Source organism: Arvicanthis niloticus, chromosome 18, assembly GCF_011762505.2.
Source record: "Arvicanthis niloticus isolate mArvNil1 chromosome 18, mArvNil1.pat.X, whole genome shotgun sequence".
NCBI lineage: Eukaryota > Metazoa > Chordata > Mammalia > Rodentia > Muridae > Arvicanthis > Arvicanthis niloticus.
Window position 1 is genome coordinate 34739078 of NC_047675.1, and position 20971 is coordinate 34760048.

At 47.9% G+C, this 20971-nt stretch overlaps 1 protein-coding gene across 3 annotated transcripts in view; it reads left to right on the plus strand.

Moving 5' to 3' along the window:
• Positions 1-7440: 7440 nt before the first annotated feature.
• The window catches only part of Zfhx3 (zinc finger homeobox 3), a 255867-nt gene continuing 242336 nt past the window's right edge, over positions 7441-20971 (plus strand). The window contains exon 1 of one of the 3 annotated variants that reach the window (XM_076915849.1): positions 7441-7570. The gene's annotated coding sequence lies outside the window, so the exon portion shown is untranslated. Of the gene's footprint in view, positions 7571-18149; positions 18540-20971 lie in introns of those variants that run through there. The other 2 variants (XM_076915847.1, XM_034522631.2) reach the window with 2 other exon arrangements.

Consider the following 20971-nt stretch of genomic DNA (forward strand, 5'->3'; position numbering starts at 1 on the left):
AAACCGGTGCGTCCTATTCTGGCCACCAGAAACTGGCGTCGAATGTCACTGCTACCCACTGAGCTCTAGAATGTCACTGGCAGGCGGCTGTGGTTTTAAAGGCGCGCCCGAAGCACACAGTGGGTCAGTGTCCTGCCCTATGCCGGACCTGAAGGTTGTCCAGAGGAGAACGTGGCTAGCTGGAGCCAAATCCCTGGTGCCCCAAGCCTGTTGCGTCCTGGACCTCTCGAAGGACCTCGAGGGGTGCCTTGCCTCTGACCATTTGCTCCATCCAAAAGCGGGCCCCAGATTTCGTGCCTTACGCACGCTCCAAGATCAAGCAAAATTCACCTTTCTCTCTAATCTTAAGAACGAGAAACAAACGAATCGGATTTTTTTTCTTTAGAAAGAAATCTGTTCAATGTCTTGTGTTGCTTAAATTGTCCTTAGAATTTTTTTCCAACTTCATTTGAAAAAAAAAAAAAGTTGATGTGTTCCCCAAACCTTGTTTTTCTTTAATCCATCCCCCTTAGGTGTGCATCCGGTTACCTTTTCTGGGGTGAAAACAGTGAAATGGAATGGAAGGGAGGACGAAGACTGGGAATCTCTCATTTTAAATCCCATTACTGGCTTTGAGAAACACAAAAAAAAAAAAAAAAAAAAAAAAAAAAAAAAAAAAACAGGAAAAGCTAGTTCGTCCCCCACTGATTTCCTTCACTTCAAAGATTTCCCTCGCCCCTTAAATCAGAAATATTATGGCACTAGGTATTTCTCAAGGAAAAATGCATACTTTTTTTCTGAACATATATACATATAGGTTCCTTTTTACATTTCTCAGCAAAAGAAGAAAGGGTGTGTGTGTCTGTATATATGTATGTGTGTGAGGCATTCAATTCCCTCGTCATTAAACAAGCCATGCCTGCAAGAAATGCAAGCATGGGGGCATTGCTCAGCCACCCATCCCTCCATTAGCGCATGCTTGCCTGTCAACAATGCACGTGCCACCGTGGGCATCCTCTCCCCAGGCCAGCCCTGGTGGAGCACGCTCACAGCTCTGCTCCCCAGACCCCCACCACCGCCACACCCCCGCCCGCTCTTCTCAGGGCTTGCTTTTCTTTAGGCTGGGGCGTGCAGACAAGAAGCTTCCATCATTCCCCAAGTTATATGCTCTTGGGAATCCCTAAAGCGCACGTTGTCCAACCAAGGGTGTCTGTCCTGCAGTTGTTCACTTTGTTGAGTTGTGACGAGGTTAGTTCTGTCTCCTCCTCGCGCCCGCCTCCGGCTTTTGATGCAGTGCAGACTTCTGGTACCGGGTCACCAAAAGGGAAGCCAGCGTGTGGTGGTGGTGCAGAACCCAGGAGAGCCACCGACTCCGTTTCTCCTGCTCCCCCACCCCCCCAGATTGGACTTCAGATTTCCGTTGCAAAGGAATGGAGGGAATTGGGGAATCCAACGCTACCCTTGGTGCCGACTAATTACCCTGCATTCTTCACAATACGCTAGGTATTGAAAATGAAGGCAGGCTTTACCGCTAGGAACTCTTTCAAGGACCTGGCACTCTAAGTTTGAGACTAATTCTTTAAAGGTTTTTACTTCTGAGAAATAGGAAGAAAGAAAGAATGAAACATACCTATACTCCATGGACTGGGGATGACACTCAAGAGTAGGTTGTGGTTATCTTTTGAATTGGGAGTTAAAGTGGGGTGGGGGGCATTGTCCCCTCCTCCTTGCTCCAGTGCTGAAACCTCTTTTAAATTCCAGCGGCCAATTTGGTTTGATTTCCGAGGTCTGGAGGCTCTTGGCAAGGTTAGGGGCAGGCAGACTGGAAAAGACAGACCTCAGCTGCCTTTGGATCAGCTGTGCTGCCCTTGGCCCTGGAAGCACAGGTTGGATCAGGGTGATTTGCCTTCACCTCCGAGGAAGACCCAGGGGAGGGCATGGGAGACTGTCTTGTTTTAAAATTCCATGATTTTCTCATCTCTGTACCTTCCACTTGTCTCCTCTCCTCCAGGCATCGGGGTCTTTCTGTTATGAGCCAGGTCTTTTCCACATACACACACACACCCAAAGTATTTTTTTCTTATTGTAACTTTCCAAAAGATCTATGCTTTTTTTTTTTTTTTTTTTCCAGTTTTTTAACTGGCCAACGTCCTGGGGGAGGATTTGGGAAACTCATTATTGGCTAACACCCGCCCTATTGACACCAGCTGCACCCCCCAGAACTCACAAGACCTGGGTGCTAAGACTCCGAATGCTACCCTTATTATGCCAAGAACACTTTGACATTTTTGCTCGTTTCTAGTGAAATGACTTAGGAACAAACCTGAATTTGGCTTATGATCATCTTTCAGGTTTAAAAAATATTTTTGATGAAAAGTGTTCTGGGGGCTGAGTGAAATGAGAGGGAAAAAAATTGGCCAAAAAATGTAGACACAAAACAAGAAGCTGCGTGTAACAGACCCCACGGTGCCCACCTACTTAAGACTGTAGGAGTGTATGGATGATTTAAGTCTGTGGCGGAGAGGGCCACGTTCAAACTTCCTGCTAGGGGCATCCCAGTCTTCTGCAAAGGAGAAGGAAGTTTTGACCCACATTGATTTCTTATCCTGCCACTGAGGATAAACTTTCAGAATTGGTACTTAGAACTTGGTACACAGGGGTTTCACGGTAGGGGTAGAGCTACTGAAAGAGAAACTTGGCATACTCAGAATATCCCACAGCCCTAGGAGTGAAAGGGATCTATCCGGTTTGTCTGGGGGGGGAGGGGGTCAAGAGGTGGACTGGGACCAGGCGAGGGAATAGATGGAGCGCGCCACGTGCTTGCGCCTAGTTGCTGTTCTCTCCAGTGTTTTCAGCTCCCCCCACCCCCCTTCCCCATCTTCTGCCATTTCCAGAGGCAGGAGAAAGGTGATCTCGGACTTGACCCCTAAATCACAGCTGCCGGTGGCTGCACCTCGCTCAGGGATGAGCACAGCCCCTTCCCTGGGCTCTGGCAGCTTAACCCTTTCCTCCCCGTTAGCTCAGAGGCCCCGTGTCCGTTGGCAGAGACTTAACAGCTGAATTGCTGCTAGAAGTCCGCCTCCACAGCTTTGCACCTAGAATCCAGTGCAGCGACCACAAAAGGTAGTCTCACAAAAGGGTGAGATTAAGGGATGCTGGGATCCCGGGGACAAGCACTGCCAGGAAGCCCAAGGAAGAGCGGAGTTAGCGGAATGAGGAGGGATGTTTGGATCGTGTTAACTACTCAGACAGATGCACTTCGGCATGTCTGTATTTATGGAATCCATATGTTGTCGTGGCAAATGAAAAGACGGCAACACGTACATACAATAGGCTTAAAATAACAATACACATTTAAAAAGAGACCGAACATTCTTCACCCTTCAACCCTTCTCTTGCATCGTGAGCCTGAGATTTTCTGAGACTCATCCTTTCGACCTCCCCTGACTCCACACTGAATTTCAACACTCCCCCCCCCCTTTTTTTTTTACTGTGTCCCCAGTCACCCTGATGGGGGATTCCTAGGGCCCAAAGCTAGGCTCCTTCTAAGCGAAATATACTAGCACCAACATCTCTTCCCCCCTGACATTGGCCCATTGCATATTTAACCCTTGGACCAAATAATAGCTACAATCCACATTCTGAAAACTGTAGGAGAGCAGATTCATACTCAAATTCAGCATCTACATCATCTTCATTAAAACAACATTGCTATGTTATATTTTCAAAGAAATGGCTTCAAACAGATCTGGAAACATAAATCCCCCAGTGAGAAAAAGCCCCCTAATAGCTCTGTACAGAACCTGCATTTGTGCACACCTTGTCTATTTGTGTGCACAGATATTCACACATAGATGACAAGGCATGTAAAGTCATTCAAATGTATATTTATGTACCGATTTATGCATATACCTTTGTTATCTATAGCCATTCATTTCAGAGAGAGGTAAAAAAAAAAAATAGCAATGCAGTATTTAGCCTACATTCCTCTTTCCCTCCCCACTGTAAAAATGCCTTTAAAAAAAAAAAAAAAACAGGCTGGTCTAAGATTTTCTGCCTTCTTTCCTGCTAAATAAAAGATTTAGATTCTGGATTTTAGGCACACCCCCCTCACACACACTTTGTATATAAAATAATCCATATAGATGCTGGATTATCATCTAAGCATTATTGAATCACACACGATTGGTACCTCTCCTTAGAATGAATTCTCTCAGTAAAATTAGCATAAGTATTTACAAGATTAAGCTGACATTTTCCTATAATTGCAACATGAAATAGATTTATATCCAGAATTTTCCCCTAAATAGGGACTTCCTTCACACCTTTTTTTGTAAACATAAGAAAGAGGCTACAAGTTCACTTCTCATGCTATTTACATTTTAAAAGAAAACAAGCACAAGGTATTTCACTGTTTTTTTTTCAACATCTACAAGGAGAAATTTAATTCTGCTGCATCTCCAAAAACCAAACAGATTTATGAAGATTCATGAAGACAGAGAAATAGGAAACAAAACTCACTCTTGAAGGGCTGAACAGTTTTCCTTACCTGATGCATTATGGAAAAATTCAGAATTTACCAGTCTTCCTTCTGTCAGCTACATTTTACACTGACCTGTATTTTGAACTGAAAGGAAAAAAAAAAAAAAAAGGTTAACTCTTGCCAGTGAAAATTTTAAAATAATAATCAGAAACCGGACAAACTGAAGGTAAAAATACACCATGGGTACAATAAAGATAAATATTTATTTAATCAAAGCAGAGGTTGTATTTGGACTGCAGGAATGTTTCATCCTTCAAAAAAAAAAAAAAAAAAAAAAAAAAAAAAAAAAAAAAAGCCAGAAAGAAAAAAGCCAGGGTCTTCACACGCTCCTGGAGAGTACCCATTGTCCAGGGCTATCGAGAGCCCAGAATGGTATTAACCTCACAAAAGACACATTGTGCAGGGGACAAAAAAAAGCCCCTTCTTCTACAATAACTTTTAGCTTTTTTATTTTTAGAAAATGACAAAGGTTTTGCAAGCACTGACTGGTGAAACCTGTAGCAAGCCAGGCTAGACTTGGCTTTATTGATCAGCTGTCCCGCATGGAAAAGCAACCAGGAAAACTTTGAATGGCAACCCAGATTTGGCTCATAGAGAGGAAACTCCTGATTTTTCTAAATGTATTTTCTTTATCTCCCCCCCCCCATGCCCCGCCTAAATAAAACAGCATTATTCCCAGAGTGAATTCAGAAGGATTAGATGAGGTAACTGTAAAATCCTAAACCGGTTTTCTCCCCCTAGTCTTGTCTAAGAAGCTGTACTGGTCTTAAGAGCATTGGACAATCTCTCAAAATGAAGAATTACTTTCTAATCAAACAGATTTCCTGATTAATTCCCAAATTCCTTCTTAGATGAATAATCTTGGTAGGCTGGGGCAAAAAAAAAATTAACCCTCAAGAAAAATAAGTTTTAGCGAGTTCCCTTCCTACCTGGTATTATAAGGTTTACTTGTTGGCAAATCAGTTAAAGTGCATTTTATTTCATCACAGACAGTGTAATTTCAATGGCACTAGTTCTCGTGTAGAACTTATATAAATACATACTTGTCATTAAAGAATATATTCAGTAGCAGTGGTGCGCTGAAACAGAGAGAGAGAGAGAGAGAGAGAGAGAGAGAGAGAGAGAGAGAGAGAGAGAGAGAGAGAGACCTGTTCTTCCTGCATTTATTTGCTTGCTTTTTGGAGGTACCATACCCCAGCCTGAGTGATAGCTTTGATGTGCTGGGAATCCGTAAAGTAGCAGGGTCCCTGGCTGCTGTCTTTGATTCTAGGAAATCTCCTTTGGGGTCTGGTGGGATGCGCTGTGCCTAGTCTTTATCTGAAATCCATCCCCTCATTTCAAGCCCTTTGGCTTCAAGAGGGCTCCAAACTCTTGGAGGTAGCTGTAAGATTTTTTTTTTTCCATTAGGAATGGGGTATGTAATTTCCCCTCCTCTACACTCTAGACCTTTCCTCCGTATTTAAACATATTGACTTTCTTTTTTTCCTTCTTTTTTATGAATTTTGTCTGAAATTATTTTTCGCTGCTTTTATTACAACCCTGCTTTTGATGGCAAAATAGCTTCCTGTGTTTTAAAAACATCTGCTTTCCAGGCTCTACCCGAGAAAATTGATTTTACTTTTCTCTTAAGTCCAGAAAGGTGGAAAGTTGGACTTCTTTTCGGAGGCAACTTTTCCCTTTCTTGTCTTTTTTAAGCTCGACCCCCTTCCAATTTTGACTCACTTTTCTACGTTCATTTCTTCTGGTCATCCCCCATCCTCTGCCCCTCTAAGGATGTAGAGCACACTGACTATATCTTATGTCAGAAAAAAAATTGAACAGATTTTTCTCTAGTCTATGGTATGTGTTAAAGCTTTCCCATATTTTCTTCCTTCATCCTGATTTAAGGAGAGTTAATTTTCCTCCGTTAAAAAAAAAAAAAAAGTCCCTGATTTGCAATTTAAAGTGGCCTCCATTCTAAGCCTCTGGTCTTTCCCTTAAAACCTCTGTTTTAAGCTGTCCCATGCCACTATTGCCCGCCCCCGGACCCCCCCCCCCCAGATGTTCTCTTCCTACTTAAGCATTGTTGCATTTTTTTTTTAGAAAAAGAAAAGAAAAAGAACGAGAAAAATAAATTACAAGAAAGAAAAAAAGAAAAAAATCTTAAAAAAATCTTAGTCAGGTCTCTATTGTTGCTTCACATTTCACTTCACGGTTGTGTGTGTGTGTGTGTATGTGTGTGTGTGTATGTGTGTGTGTGCCGGTGTGTGTGTGTATGTGTTTTTAATACATGCATAAACTTTTGGTGCCTCTCTCCCTCTGCCTAGCCTTTTCTCCCATCCTCTCTTCCTGCTCTCCTTGCCCTGCTCATCACTTTCCCCTGGTTTTTTTTTTCCTCCCTTCCTCCCCTCTGCCTCCCTCCACCTCCCCCTTTTCTTTTTTGCTGAATCTTATTGATCCAGAAGGTGGCTAATTAGCCCTTCCCGTCGTGCCTGGGTAATGAAGCACATGCGCACTGAATTAATCACAGCCATTTTTTGCAGGAAACTAATTAGCAGAATAAAGATCCAAAGACTTTTTTTTCTTTTCACTCATCAGCTCCCACATCCAGCGCGTCCCCTCCGACCGCTGCAGCCGCCGCCGCCGCCGCCGCCTCCTCCTCCTCCTCCTCCCGGCCGCAGCCGCCGCCGCCGCCGCCTGCTTTGCATCCCAATTACAGCCTAGAGCCGCTGCCGCCGCCGCCGCCGCTTCTCCTCCGTGGCCCCTGCCCGCTCCGGGGGCTGTAAACTCCCCGCCAACCATGCTGCTCGGCGGCAGCGGCGGCGGCGGCTCCGGCTCCCCGGCTGCGGCCGCCTCCCGCCCCGGGCTCCGCCGAGCGCGCTCCAGCTCCGCCGCCGCCGCCGCCAGCAGCGCGTCCTCCGCCGCCGCCCCCCGCCAGCCGCCGCTGCTGCCTTGATGGGCTCCGCGGCCCGAGCGCCTCTTTTCGGGATTAAAAGCGCCGCCAGCTCCCGCCGCCGCCGCCGCCGCCAGCAGCGCCGCTGCAGCCGCCGCCGCCGGAGGAGCAACCGCGTAAGTGGCAACTTTTCCCTCTTTTTTTTTTTTTTTTTCCTCCTCTTCCCGCCGCCGCCGCCGCCGCCTGCTCCTCCTCCTCCCGCCGCAGCCCGGACGCGGGGCTCCTCGGGGCGCCCGGGCTGCTTTGCATGGGGCTCGTCCTGCCCCCTCCCGGCTCCCGCGCCCGGTCGCCGCCGCCGCCGCCCGCGCTCCCCGCGCCCGCGCCCTGCTCGCTCGCCGCGTCCCGCTCGCCTGCCCCCTGCGCCAAACTTTCTCTTTCTCTTTTCTTCCTCCTCCTCCTCCTCCCGCCGCCGCCGCCAAGCCTGGGCCGCCCCCTCCTCCGCGGCCCCCGCTCAGCCGCCGGCGACCCCCGGGAGGGTGGAGGCGCCCGGGGCGAGGCCCCGCGCGGGGACTTTGGAGGCGCCGCCGGGCAGGGCAGGGCAGGGCCGGTCGGGGTGCGGGGCCCGGGAGGAGGAGGAGGAGGAAGAAGAGGAGGAGGAGGCGCGCGGCCCCGGGTCCCCGCGGCCAGACAAAGGCGGTGGCTGGCGGGGGTGGGGGTCCCGGTACAGCGTGCCCCCCCCCACGACTGCGCCCCACCCCGAGCGGTTCCGGGGCTCTGGGCGGAGCGCGCGCCCGGCCCGGAGCAGCCCCGCCGGCCGGGCGCCTGCCTTCCGCGCGGGGCCGCTCCGGGGGCCGCGGAGCTCGGTAGAGATCTGGGGTCCGGGAGGGGGCGAGGCGGCCGCGCCGCGCTCTACCTGGGCGCTCTCTGCCTGGCCGGGTGAGCAGCGCCAGGAACGCGCAATGGGGGCTGCGCCCTGGACACTAGGGGCTCCCGGGGGTCGGGGCCGCGCCGCCGGCTAGGGCCGGAGCCAGCCCTGCTGGCCTCCTCGGCCAGCTGAGTTGAGAGGCAGACATCGGATCAGAGGACCTTTTTTTTTTTTTTTTCCTCTACTCTTCTCCCTCTTCTCTCTCTCTCTCTTCTCTCTTCTCTCTCTTCTCTCTCTCTTCTCTCTCTTCTCTCTCCTCTCTTTATCTCTCTCATATGCGAAACTGGGATTGTTTACGTTCGGTTCCCCACGCTCACCACTCGCTGTACTCCACTAAATGCAAAGAAAAAAAGCACGTTCTTAATTTTCCGATATACATTTTAATGTATAAAATCTTTTGCATGTCAGTTGGAGGTTAGGTCTAAGAGTGTTCTACGCTGTGCACTTGAATTGTGTATTGAGCTATTAAAACATTATATATATTTTTTTACTTTGTGAATGAATCTGTTGCTCAGAACCTGACTTTGTGAAATTCCTTAGACTGTGTCAGATTCTTTGATTATGAGTGCTTCAAAAATCACACACTCTTAACTCCCCCCCCCCATCACTTTGAAGTAGGGGAAATATGACAATTTTTATTGGTTTCAATTATTGAAACTTGATCTAAGGACTATATGGATGAAGGAAACTGATTGCCATTTTCTGGCCTTCTGTTTGGTGACTTTTATTTAAAAGGGGGGCTTGTTAAATACCTTTGAAGAATATGACATGGTGATCGGTTGGCTCTAATGCAAATTACAGAACATAAATTCTCTTTGGAATTTTAAGAAAGGCTTAAGCCTTTGGGGGGGCATTGAGAATTTATTATGGATATGTATGTATGTATGTATGTATGTATGTATGTATGTATTTTTTCTACCTACTTTGGGTGGATGGCTAGTTCCTGGCCAACTTTTTCAGAGGTCCTGGGAAAGAAGCTTGGGAAATGGTTGTGGAAAGATGGATCAATCTGAATAATCAGTAGGGCAGTGTGCTGCAATCTTGTACCTACATTTACTGTAAATTTCTACAATATCTGCAGTGTGGGTGCCCCAGTGCCTTGGTTGGTTTCTTCCAATGGATTTAGAGGCAGAATAACCAGAATTTTACTACTCAGCCTTTCAGAACAATATAGGGGAGGTCCACTCAGTCCGTGGTGACTCATGTTATAACTCCTTGATTTTCCTGAAGTGTGTATGTGTTTGTTGTTTATTTACATGTGAGGATTTTAGAGTTGATCCCCAAAGTGTAAGCGTCCTGAGTTGGTGGGTAGTGGGAGCTGCCCCAGCCCCTCACCGGTGGCTTATTGAATTTTCAGCCCTTTCCTTTCTCATATGATGTTCTGTTCGATTTTTTTAAACTAGTACAAGCAGAGGTAGGAATATAAAAGAGTAAGGTACTAGAGATTGAAGCAATATCAAAAGTCTGAATGGTGTGTGTGTGTGTGTGTGTGTGTGTGAGAGAGAGAGAGAGAGAGAGAGAGAGAGAGAGAGAGAGAGAGAGGACACAGTTATCTTACAGTCAGTCTTGAATGCTTGGTGGTAGGTGAATCCATATTTGGAGATTATTTTGAAATAGTCTTGAAAATGGTTCAGAACAGGATTTCGCAGAAAGTGTCCATGAAGTCATATTTTGAAAGGATTGTGGTTTGGGGAGATGAGGTGTGGGCAGGAAAGCAATGTAAACCAGCAGCCTTCCTCTTGTCTGTGTGTCTCCTCCCCCCCCCCCAGGTTTTAGTTTTTAATTACTTAATGCTGAAATGCACTGGGCTTATATAAATATTTGCAAATGCTCTTTCCTATTGATTTCTGTGAATAAACTGCCCTGCTCTGGTCCAGAGAGGAGGCGATTTAGATCTGTGGACTTTTTAAACATAAAGTCTCTGGAGAACTGCTTTGTGTGTGTGTGTGTGTGTGTGTGTGTGTGTGTGTGTGTGTGTGTGTGTGTATGCAGATGGTCAGAGGTGGAGGCATGAAGATTTGGTGGTGGTTCCACAAGGGGAGTATAGGCTCTTAGTGGTGTGGGCTGAGAAAGCTGGGCAGGAGCTGGCCTTATGGCCTGGTAGTCCTGATAGATGTGTGTGTGTGTGTACATGTGGGGCTTCTGAATGTATTTGCACTCACCCCCCCCCCCCCATTAAATATGGAACAGTTTTCCAGGGCTTGGTGACTGCTTCCCTCCTCAGGGTCACATTGAGTACTAATCTGACCCAAGGTGCAGGAATCCTGCAATGGGGAAATAAAAGAATATGCAGACTGGGTTCAGGTCAGCTGCTCAAAGGCCAAAACCCCTACAGCTACTTTGATTTGTGTGTGTGTGTGTGTGTGTGTGTGTGTTTGTGTGTGTGTGTGTGTGTCTGTCTGCCTGCCTGTCTGTCTGCCTGCCTGCCTGCCTGCCTTAGGCTCCTCCTGCCACGTTACAAATTGTTCTTCCCTCTCAGGTGTTAGCTCAGTAGCTTAAAGGCGTCAGAGCCCTCTGACTACATAGACAGGGGTTCCCAGTGACACCAGAAAACCCACAGTACTGAATCCAGAACAAAACCAGGGAGGAGGGGGAGGGAAGGGGAAAAAAAAAAAAAAAAAAAAAAAAAAAAAAACCACCACCATTGAGTTCAGGCAAATAAGGTTGGGTCTCCAGATGCTATTACAAAGCAGCTTTGAATATGCAAGACAGTGCACAAGACCAGTTGTTCCAGTTACAACAAACTATTAAAAAAAGAGAAGGAGGGAGAGAAAGGAAAAGGCTTGTTTAGGTTGTAATTTGTTAGTACAAGGAAAAGAATCCTACATAAAGCTAGCTGCTCTCCTCCCGTTTGCCCTCCTCCCCTTTCTGGCTCCACACGGAATCCACTCACCCCTTTGAGATCGTCTACTGTATAGGTCCTTTCATTAAAATCTTTTTTGGGTTTAGGAAGATAGCTGCAAGCAACACATTTTCTGTATTTCCCACCCCCAGCCCCCCCTTTATCTTGGAGGAGAGTTGGCAAGGGTTCTGTGGTTTGCAGTTACACAATATGTTATCATGTTTTTAATCACTAAATCATTGCAGTGGTTATAGATTTACAGTCTTGGGGTATTACAGAGAGAAGCAACTCGGCTGTATGTATGCTTTTAAATTACACCAGTGTAAGCTGAGCACAGCAGCTATGAATATGGCCAGCCAACTTCACTCCTCCCCCCCACCCCCCCAACACAGATTAGTTCCTTCTCCTTCTATGATTTTATTCTTATTTTTTAAAAATGGCTTGGTTTGCTTAAAAAAAAAAAATCGTCCCCTTCCCTCTATTCTTTGTCTCTTCAGCCCCCACTTCCACCTTCCAGAAGAAATCATTTTCATTTTAGACCTCTAACCCCTGATAAGCTAAGAATTCAAACTCTTAACGTTAGAACTTTGGAGAAGACACTACAGAAATAATGAAAATTGTGGTTCTCCTAAGGAATCCTCTTGCTTTCCATATCAACCTCCTGTGTGGGGATGAGGAGTGGATTTCAGATCACAAGGTGGTAGTGGGCAGAGGGATGGGAGAGCAAGCTAATGGGGCCCGAGGAAGGTCCTGTCTTTGGGACCCCTCCTTCAGCTTCTGTTTTTTTTTTTTTTTTTCATATTATTATGTAACAGAATCCTTGGCAGCATTAAAAATTCAGCATTACAAGCTGATTGTAATGCTGCCTCATTAGACAACGCTGTCTGGCCTTGTATTAAGTGAAACGTACAGCATAGCTTTCCGATTATAAACACCAATAAATATTAAGGCTCAGCAGAAGGGGTAACCAGCAACTGGCTTTTTGGCCCTAGCTGGGATTGATCTCTTTACCCCAGTCTCCTTTCCATCATCTCCCCCTCCTTACTGCCCCCCTCCCCCCAAGTAACCATCCTGTGTTTTCTTATTCAGATGCTGATGTGTAGACAGACCCTAGCGACATTTATCGAGGCTTTTTATAGAGTTCTCTTGTGTACACAAAAGGTTTGGAAGTTTGTTTTGTTTTGATCTGCAGTAAACAGGTCCTTCACTCTGCTGATGTCATTTCCGGTCATATTTGAGTGTTTATTGTGTTTCTTTGCAGGCCCCCCTCATCCCTCCCTGTGTGTGACCTTGCTGGTTGGTCAGAGCTCTGTGCCTGCTTTGGGAAGGGTGTGTGTGTGTGTGTGTGTGTGTGTGTGTGTTTTCTCTGAGAGGCCAGGTCTGGTTTGAGGGTCGAATGTCCTGGCTCTGGCCTAGGTTTTGTCTGCCTGGGAAGACACTTCCCAGCGTGTTAATCTGGTTAAACACTACCACGTCCATTTGCCCCCAGTATTACCCTGGCATGCAGTGGTTCATTCAGGCTTCCTCTCCTGTTAGCACTACCTCCCCTGGCTCCTGCCACACCTTGCCTGTCCATTTCTGGAGAATATCCCTCTCAAAACAAAATGAAACAAACAAAAACCCTAAACCCCAAATAAACAACCCCCTCCCCTGCAACCACCGTTCAGTGATGATTTTGAGATTGAGGCTCAGTTGTGATTGTGAAAGTGACCTTAGATACTCTTCCCCAGAACCCCATCCTCATCCCTTCCTCCTCACACCCCATAATGCCCGCACCTTCCTGGCACTTTAAAGGCCAGTCTGATGTTACTGAAACATGCCACAGCCTTCTCTTTTCTTCTGATCTACAACTGGATCCCCCTTCCAAAAAAAAAAAAAAGGGTGGGGAGAGGGAAGATGAGAAGTAGGCTTATTTATGTAGGCCCCAAAGACCTTTCTCTACTAGGATGATGGGTTTTAGTTTTTTTTGTTTTGTTTTTTAATGTATGTGTGTGTATATATACTCACATATGTATATATGTACACGCACATATATAAATATATTGTTTTGTCCTTTTAGGTTAAGCAGTAATAGGAGAGAGAGGGAAAAGCAGTCATTAGGAAGTTCCCTGAGCCGCTTTCTAACTAAGAAGGATGAAAAATGGAGCGGTGCTGACACTTGGCTCCCTGTGAAAGCCCGGTCACCTCTCCCCCCCTTCCATGGCCCCGGCCTTTTGTTCCTGGAGAACGGAGCTAAGGTACTTTTTCTCCCAGACCAAAGGGAGCAGGCAAGGAGTCCCCTTGTGAGCCTATCGCCTTTAGATGGCCTGCTCATGGTTATTGTCAATGCAGACTTCCCAAACAATTGCTTCAGGGGAGACACAAAAGCAAAAACATTTGTCCTATTTTTTTAACCTCTTTGTTTTAGATTTTTTTTTAAAATCCATTCTTTAAATTTCACAGTTTCTATTTGTCCGCAGAGAGACAAACGGAACAGCATGAAGTGCATTTCACCGTAGGCCTCGCTAGCAATTGGAACAGCCTCAATAGAAACCCACATTCTAAAACACTGGCCGACTTGGAGGATATGTGAAATTTTCAGCTGGGGGTGGGGCGGTTGGGGTGGGGGGGGAGAAAGACTATGAAGTCAGATTAGCACAGATCTCTAACAAAAATGAAAGGTAGTAAAAAGATGAACCGAAAAAAAAATATACCAAACCCGCATTCTAGAATTAACTTGGGGTAAAGGGTGGAAGGGTCATCTTTTGTTTATCTTCTGGTATCCTGTCCACTACTTAAAAGTGTTCACTAGGGGAATTGAAACCCACGTGAAATGACTCATTAAAAAAAAGAAAAAGAAAAATCTGCAGTAGGTGGCCGAGAGTCTGTCAGAGTTCACTGTTTAAGCTCGAGAGGGAAGATGGTTGGTGCACACAGTGGGATTGATATGAGTTGAGATTTTTTTTTTAACTAGGATTTATATAAACAGACAATGTCCCCTGTCCTTTTTCTTTTCCTCCCCTGTTTCCTGTTTCCTTTATTCGGCCCGACCTCTGTCCCCTTCAAGACTTAAGTCGGTTTGCTGGCCACTATGAAGGGATGTGTCAGACAGTTGGGGGACGGCCCAGGAACAAGATGGGAAGTTCACCCCCCCCTTTGGCCTAAACAAAGCACTGCTCTCTCCTGCAGCATGCAGACCCTTGACTGTGACACTGTCTTTAAGCATCTGTCCGCCTTGTCATTAAAATCCTCAATTTCAAGGTTTAGAAACACAAATGTAAAAATCCCCCTGGGTATAAAAGTCTTGCATGACAAATTCTCTTTGCCCTTTCAGAAAAAAAATATTTTTGTTTCCAAAAGAGAGAGAGAGAGCAAGCAAGCCTGGTGACCTATTTACCTCACATTTAAGGCTCATTTAAGGCAACTTATGTGTTTTTGCTTCCTTGAGACCTGGGCTTTGCCACTGAGAAATATTTTGGGAAAACTCTTTTGAATCACAGATTTAAAAGAAGACTCATCTGTGTCTAGGTTTGTGTGTATGATTGACAGGTGTAGGAGCTGAGGTGGGAAGGGCAGGTAAATAAACTAGGTGCCTTCCATCCAGGATGGGGTAAAAATTCATCTATGGAATTAGCACCACAGTGATCACTGAGGCCTTGAGGTTTTTGTCAGAGATTCAAAACAAAACATCTGTGTATAGGTAGGTCCCTCAGTACTCCAGCTGCCAGTGACAGTGCTGCCTGGGGGTTGGTCTGTATGCTATACCTCATCCAGGAGGCCTGGGCTCCCAGCAGATACCTAGCCCCTAAGTTACCTGGTATTGATGGGATGAGCTCAGACCACAGAGCAAAATTCAGCTCTGAATGTATTCAGATTTATTTGGGTGTGTGTGTGGCATGTCTGTGTATGTCTGTGCCCCCCCCCCCCCCAGGTTTTAGTCTCCAGAGGATTTAAGCACAAGTTTTAAAAATCAATAAAATAAAGCCAGAATGATCTGGAAGAATGACACACATCTGCCTAAACCCAGCTGTGCTCTAAAGAGGGGCTGGGATGCTGACATCCACCGAATCTTCACTCAGGGATTATACTTAGCCTTGGCAACGTGAGAAGATACAGCACTAGGGGAGCGATGTGGGGGTTGGGGGAGCAGGTTTGGCTGGGTTGGAGAGGTGTAATTTATCAGCCAGCTAAGCGTTAGTGGGCAGACCTCTGGCTCGGAGAATGGGTAAGGGGAGGAGAAGAGAAGGGGTTAGCATTCCCTGGTTTATTTTTGAATATGTATCCTTTGGCTGTTGTCAGTGAGGCTTTCTAGATAGGCCGAGCCTAGGGAGCCTAGGGATGGAAAGCCGTGAGAACTGGCGAAGGCCTGCCTTTTCTGGCGGTGGCTTGATTTGTCATTGTGTTCTGGGTGCAGCCCCAGAGTATCTGGCTGCCAGTGCTGGGCAGGCATGGTTTTAACATCAGGCAGCTGCCCTGTCCTGAGCTTGGGGACAGAATTGGCCACGTGGATTTCGGAGAAACCGAAGGTTCCATATGTCAGCGTGGGCTTTGTAAATTCCCTCGGAAGAGGTCTTGTTTTGGTTAAGGATGAAAATGAGTTAGTTATCCCTGAGGCAGGAGCACCCCGGCTTCTCTATAGTCCTGTTCTGTTCATTATGGTGTATAGGCTGTAGGTTACCTGCCTGTGACTCTGCAGTGAAATTTTTGTCTGAACAAAGACAGGCTTGAGTAGGCCTCACCATGCATGTAGCTATTGCATGGTTAAGATAAAGAAAAGGGATCAGGGTCATTCTTTTTTTCTGCTTGTCACGCTTCTGAGGTGTAGAAGGCCTGACCCAGGGCCTGGGACAGAGGCAGGATTAAGGCAGAAGCCCTCTACTGCCATCCCCTCCTCGAATCTCTCAGATTACTTTAGATTCTGTCTGGTGGTGTGGTTTTTCCAGCTTTCGTTTTGTCGAAGGTACCTAAGTGTGTCCTATGCCCTTACCCATACTCACCGCGTTACAAGATTCCGAGGCTGTCCCGTGAATAAAACTCAAGAGAGAGCTGCAAAATTCAATTTTCCAGGAGTTGGAAACAGCGTCCTGTTGTCTTGGTTTCTTCAGCTAGGCCCGTGGGGTAGATTCCAGGTGAGGACTGAGGGTCTGGAATCTGTTTTTTCCCAAAGAGATTTGGGGGGGGGGGCATCTTCTGAGTGGAGGGCCCCCATTGCCTGCCTTACTGCTGCACCATCATCTTCATGTGTTATTCATTGTCACTTTTTCAATTAAATTATTAATTGGTTTTCTTTAAGGTGTTCCTGACCCATGTGGCTAACATAAATAACAGTGTGTTTTGAAAACACCACCTGTTCTTGAGCCCGAGGTCAGGCAGTCTGAGGCAGGTCTACAGTGGCCATACTCTGGTTCACAAACCCATCCTCCCCCCTTCCCCCCATCCTCCCAAAGTCTGTTCCCCCCCACCCCCCAAGTTGACTAAATTTGGCCTCTGCCCTCCTTTGTCCCTAATCGGACATGATTCCCCAGAGGCAGTTCTTTTCTTCCAAGGCCCTAGCTTGGGGGAAAAAACTGCAATCCTTTTTTTTTTTTTTTTTTTTTTTTTTTTTTTTTTTTTGTGCTAAAATATAGACTAAGAGGGTTAGTCTGCGCCCAACAGGTTAGGTATTTACATCGATTTGAAACCGAATTCTATTGTACCCAAAATGCCTTCTACACAGGGACACTGTAGTTTTCACCAAGCAAGCCATCCCCCTTTCCTCCCTGTTAGTGTGTGTTTAATGCAAATACGATTCCGTACATTCTGCTCTTCGCCTGGTGAGCTTATTATATTTCTAACACTTGCATGGTTCATTATTGTGCAGTAGGAAAAGACTCACGGCTGCCGGGGGCAGCCTGGGTGGCTGGTTTTCAGAAAGAGAAAAAGCAGGTGTCTTTCTATGCTGGGAATGAAGACTAGATTTAGGAGGAGGGTGGAATTCTGTCTGAGAGGACTGGAGACTTCCGGTGAGATTTCAAGGGGGCCTGCCTTTACATAACAGAACGCAAAAGGTGAACTTAGGGAGACCTAGAAGTGCCTAGCAGTCGCTTTGACCAGCCGAGGTAGCCCTGTTTGGTTTGATCCTTGTGGTAGAATCATCTTGAGCCCGGGTATCTTTCTTGCCCTGTCTGAAATGCTCTGTGGCTCGCCAAGGACAGTCTCCTTCCTGACAGCGGGTGGCTGCAAACTGCTTGGCCTTTTCTAGTCGTTTCTTCCTCTCTTCTTTCCTCCTCTCTCCTCAGAAACTGTCCTTCAACTCTCAATGGAGAGAGTAGGGGATGTTTTCGTAAGTTTCTGCAGCTGAAAAACAGAAGTGCTCTGTGAAGCAGTTAATAGGATGGGTGTGTGTTTCAAATAAATTCCTGTCCACATTGGCTAAAGTCCCCATGTTAGAGTGGCCTGGCTCTGACGTGGACAGGGCCCAGAGACTGATGGATCAGGGTCCGGAGGCCCCGACTGCTTGTTCTTCTTCTTATTTTTTGGGGGTGGATTGGGGATGGCCGAGGGTGCGTCCGTTTCTTCCAGGCCGGCCTTTGACTTTTGATGAGCGGTGTGGTCAGTGCCTCGCGGGGACGCGGCTTTGTTCCTGCCGGGCCGGTTCCTGGGTTGGTGCAGGCCAGGGCAGCCAAGGCTCCAGTCCCCAGGCGAGTGCGGCCCAGGCCGCCTCCAAGGCCAGTGCTGAGAGCCCGGGCCCGGCAGCTCCGGCCCTGCTCCGGTGTGTTTGTGCGTCTATGTCCCCAGGTCCCCGCAGGCGCGCGGGCGCGGCCACCGCAAGCAGCCCGGCCTGTGCCCAGCGCGACTGTAGATGTCAGGCTTTGCCCGGGGAGCCGAGAGGCTGCGGGGCTGTGAGTTTCAAATTAACCTTCCGCTTTGTTGCTGTGTAATGTGGATCCCCGAAGGCCCCCCGCCCCGCCCGCCCCCCTTCCTCGGGCGGTGCGCGCTGCAAACTGCGAGTTGAGCTTCATTTACATAAAGCGATTCCGGGCGGGCGGGCGGGCGAGCAGGCGGCGCAGGAGGAGGAGAGAGGCGGGCAGGCCGGGACGGGGACCGGGACGCAGCGCCGCGCCCCGTGGGTGAATCCCCGCCGCGCCTGGGGGACCTCCCTCCCCGGGCAGCCCGCAGATCGCCAGCCCCGGGCCGCCACCATGCGCGCCCCGCCCCTGCCGCCAGGCCCCTCGCTCCTAGCCTGCGCCACCACCGAGCCCGGGGGGCAGCGGGAGGTGGGGAGAATGCCGCCTGGGGTGGGTAAGTTCGGGGCTCCGCTGCCACTGGAATCTCCCGTTGTCGCGCTGGCCGGCGTGGTGGCCCCCGGACCTCCGAGTGCCTCCTTCCTCCCGAGGTGTACGGAGGCTTTGTGTGCCAGGTGAGTGCAGCCTCCCTCCCCCGCCGCGCGGCTCGCAGCCGGCCTAGCGCTGGAGGCAGGTGCTGCGAGTGAGTCTTGGCTGAACTTCCCATTCTCTTGGGGCATATGGGGGAAGGGCAGTCTGGATGCACTTGAACTCCTAGGCTCCAGGAGGAACCTACCTGGGGAAGAGTGGCTAGACTCTGCTGGGCACCAGAGTACTTTCTTCCTCCTGTCCCCTCTTGCTTTTCCTTCCCGACCTCCTCCTCCTCCTCATTCTGCTTGTGGGTTAGTTCCTACCTTGTTAATACTTGGGGGGTACTGGTGCCATTGAGAACTTTGGATTCTTTCGTCTAAAACACACCTTCTTCAGCCAGGGGCTGGGAGTAGGGGAAAGAGAGAGAGAGAGAGAGAGAGAGAGAGAGAGAGAGAGAGAGAGAGAGAGAGAGAGAGAGAGAGAGAGAGAGAGAGAGAATGTTAGAAGTCGCTGGTCAGTTTGCAGCAATGTGAAGAATGTGTCTGTTTGGGGAGTAATTAAAGAGAGAATCAGTGTAGAGCTGGAGGGGACCTATGGAGATCATCTTGGCCTGGCTGCCCTCTAATTTCGGTTTGTTCTTCTGCCAGAACCGGTACAGCATTTATTTATTGGGGGGGGGGGGGGGAGGATACGAAGGAAAGGTAAGATTTTTTTTTTAAAAAAATCCAGTTAAAGAGGAGAGATATCCAAGTTAGGGTAGCAACAAGAAAAATAACAACAAAAAGAAAAAAAAAACAAAAACAAAACAGCCAACCCAAAGTCATTTTGTAGACTTAGAGAGAAACAAGGTTTCTGGAAAACAGTCCTTTCTGTCCTGTACATACCTATGTAATGATGACGATGGGGAGAGTCTTGCCCTCAGGGGAAAGCCCACAGCCCACATGGCACACTCAAAGGGAGTTTCGACAGCCAGTCTTAGTGGTGGTACACAGTAAGCTTAACTGGTTTAAAGGTGATCGGAGAGCAGGTGAGTCTAGGAGGGCACCCCCCCAAGCCCCTACCCTTTGCATTTATCTCGGTTATCAGCCTTTGAAGACTCTCTGGGAGCCACTGACATATAACCACAGAGAGTATAGGCTTCCCATCTGGAAGGCAGGGAAAGCCAGGGCCTGCCTGGTGGAAGGCATCAAGACCCAGCAAGGAAACCAGACTTAAGACTGGGAGAGAGATAGTGAGGAAGTTACACGTCATCTTCATCTCACTTCATTTCATGCTTTGAGATCCTTGGAGACGAGTCACTAAATAAATAGAGTATCATCTGAAGCTCACTCGTAGCTTGGGGGGGGGGTAACTGTTTCTTTGCCATCAGGCAGCAGGTGCCAGTTTGTAGAGTTGGCCCCTGGAGTCCCCTCATTCCTAAATTCAGGAGGTGTCAAACCTTCATGTTCTTTTAATGGCTGTGGTTTCTGGATAGGTTTCAAGGGAAACCCTAAAAATCACGAGTTCCAGTGGGCTGGGCTGGAGTGCTGTGGCCCAGACTGCATTAAATAGGAAAGCATAGACCTTCCGAGGTAACCTGATCGAGAGGCTGCAGTAGGGAGCTGAGAGCCTGTTTCTTGTTATCACAACATCCACTGGCAGCCTGAGATTCTAAATCCAGACTTGGAAAACAGGGAGCAGGGGTGGGCTAAGAGGAGTCTGGAGACAGGTTCTCAATCATATAAGGATTTTGCAAATGGGGGGTCATCAGAGAGATGTGAATACCTGGATGTTTGCACACCTGTATTTGTGTTCCCTAGTTCTGAGGGGGTTCCTGAGGGCCTCCCTTACAGAGAGTGTGCATGCCATGAAGGCCAGGAGCAACCTTTTCTCCCCACTCTTTTCTAAATCACAGGACCAAAGAGACTGCCTGCATTTGATTTCTAGTATGGTCTTCAGAAGACATGTTAAAGTGGCTCTCAAAACAGGCTGGGGGTCAGGCTGGGTCTTTTATTTAATTACACACAAGTGTTATTTAACAACATGGGGTCGGTGGCAGAAGCAAGCACTTGTACACTTTGAAAACAGTTCTTTTGGAATGGCCAGGAATTAAGTGCTTTGAAGACCTTCTGTCCTTATGACGTGTGTCAGGTGCCTCCCTCCCTCTTCACCTCCATCCAATCGGGATACTTTCTATGGGATGGAACACTGGCTCTCCAGTTCTGAAAACTGTTTTGATTGACAAGGAACTGGCTGGCTCTCCGAGAACAACAAAAACAACAAGCTGCAGCCGCCAACCACCCGAAACCTTAATTTTGGTTTCTTTGCCCAGTGAATGCTGAGGGAGGGTGGAAAAGGCCCAAATAGACCGGAGCTTCCAGGAGGCCTCTTGTTTGGCTTGTCCTGGCTGGACAGCAAAGTGCTTTCCTGCTGTTTTGGGACTGGATTTAACTGCTATGTAAACTCAGTGCCAATTGGACTTCCCAGTGTCAAGGAG